Below are 2,374 nucleotides of genomic sequence, written 5' to 3' on the forward strand. Positions count from 1 at the left end.
GTTGGTTGTTACTTAAGTTGATCTCATTCTTTACTTTTCTCCATCCACCCACCACCCGTTCTTGGTTTATGGCTCAGTCAATCTCTTGGCTGATCTTTACAAGTGTATTTATTTTTATGGTGTTTGTGTTTTTTTCCTTTTCTTACTCTTACTTATAGTCTTTCCTTTCCATTAAAAGAGTCTGCTTTAACATTTCTTGTAGGGCTGGTTTAGTGGTTATAAACTGCAATCACAGGTGCACATTGGTGGGAAAGGAACAGCCTGCCAAAAGAAGATGGTTCATAGTACAGCTACAGAAGATGATAAAAAAAATTCAGTTTTCCTTAAAGAAGTTAAGGGTAAATAACACCTCTATTGTTTGTATTGAAGAAGTAAATATGTTCACAAACCAAGGTACAGTGATCCACCTTAACAACCCTTAAGTTCAGGCATCCCTGGCAGTGAATACTTTTATTATTACAGGCCATGCTGAGACAAAGTACCTTACAGAAATGATACCCCGTATCTTAAACCAACTTGATGCAAAAAGTCGGACTAGTTGCAGAAGATTGGCTGAATCTCTGCCCAAACAATCTTTGGATGGATAAGCACAACTTGTTACCAGAGACGATGATGGTGATGAAGTTCCAGATCTTGTGGACAATTTTGATGAAGCTTCCAAGAATAAAGCAAACTGAATTGAGTCAACTTCTGAAGAAGATAAAACTTGAAGAAGTTGCCAGGAGCTGCTATTTTCTATTATGACTGCTTTTTAAATTTTAGCTCGGGGTCTGATAAAATCTAGATCTCTAATAAGTTTAAGACAAAGCCTCTTCAATACTGCAGTTCTTTTTAGTATTTGTTTACACACAATTCATTATGTGCAGCTAACTAGGCTTAAGAAATCTGGGAATAAAGTTTGAGACAAGCTTAATAAGGTTGTTTGCTCAGTATAGAGTTATTTTTTTTTATTTCATTGACACGATTTGTACACAGAAAGGAAAATTGTTTATAGAAAGCTAATTGTGTCATGTAATATGGTTGGTAATCTCTGATGAAGTCTGATTAAATATTTTAAATGGCAGTATATTGCAATTTAAAGAAAAAAAACCCACTGAGACCTTATAGAGAGAAACTAATGCCCAAAATATGCTGGACTTAAAGTTGGATGTGCTAAGGCTTTAGGTGGTTTCACCTTACGGTCAAGTCAGGTGCATTTGATTATATGTGGGGCAGTGGATCATGCTAGATGAAATTTTTATAATCATGTAATAACAGTGAGAGTGTATGTGTGCATATTTATACACATGTCCACTTAGTGAAGAGGTGGGCTGTAATTATATTGTTTGCACCTTCAAAGCAATACCTCTTCCTGACTTTCTATTAATAGAAATTACTTACCCACTCTGACCATGGGAAGACACTGACCTTGGCAGGGCCAAATGTATAGTCTTTCCCACCAGCCAGTGATTGATTGCTCCAAGGAAGGGCACACAGCCCACTTTTTGGATTCTTATAGATCAAAGCTAGAAGAAAGACATGTTTCCCCTGGGTTATGACATTGGCAGTCTGTAAGCCTGCAGTTAGCAATATCCACCATCCCTGGCACCAAAATCAATCTTTTTGGGAGAAGAATGAAGCTCAGGCAGAGACAAACAGAGATGAGAACAAGAGAGAGGGAAGGAACAGGGCACAAATAACTCATTTGAAATTCCAGTTCTTTTTCAGTTTGGTGATAAGACACAGTACATTTTCTTCTTCTTTATCTTAAGCTGTTTCAAGATGGACTTTTGCCGCTTGCCACGAGAGGTTCACTGATCAATATGTCAATATTCATGCTAAGTTTCCTGAATCCACCTAGCTATGAGGTCTATACCAAATCCATGTCTGGGTCTATTTGTTCCAAAGCTGCCTCTTCCCATGTACCATAAAGATCTCTCAGGGGAGGATGGGGGAGAGAAGGTACATTGGAAGAGAGCTGGCATTTGATCTTAGATCCATTTGCTACAAAGCTTGCACTTTTAATGTTGTACCACCACCTTTCTGACTCTCCCACCAGGTGAGACATTAGGCTGAGATGTCTCAAACAACAGACACTCAAAGACTTGTTTATTTGTCTAAGAAGGCTTGTTAGATGAACAAATGACCCTCTTTTTTCTCATATTTCAACGGGAGGAGATGAAAGATACATGGCTTCTCATTTATGCTGTGGAGAAACATGAGTATGTTACACACTCTGACTTGAATGGGTTGAGCTCTCTGGGTCAGGAAATGGACACTGAAATGGTTCCCTCCCTCTCCTGGGCAAGATATTAGTGACTCTTTCCCCACTGACCCTTCAGTGCAGCAACTCCTAGGTGTTAGGAAACTTTTGTGGCTCAAAGAAACTCACGTT

General features: G+C 38.8%; 1 pseudogene; it reads left to right on the top strand.

The window, feature by feature from the left end:
- The first annotated feature begins 202 nt into the window (after positions 1 to 202).
- On the top strand, positions 203 to 677 carry LOC120226870 (annotated as a pseudogene).
- Positions 678 to 2,374: the final 1,697 nt, after the last annotated feature.

Source organism: Hyaena hyaena, unplaced genomic scaffold (assembly GCF_003009895.1).
Source record: "Hyaena hyaena isolate Hyena2069 unplaced genomic scaffold, ASM300989v1 scaffold_1881, whole genome shotgun sequence".
Lineage (NCBI taxonomy): Eukaryota > Metazoa > Chordata > Mammalia > Carnivora > Hyaenidae > Hyaena > Hyaena hyaena.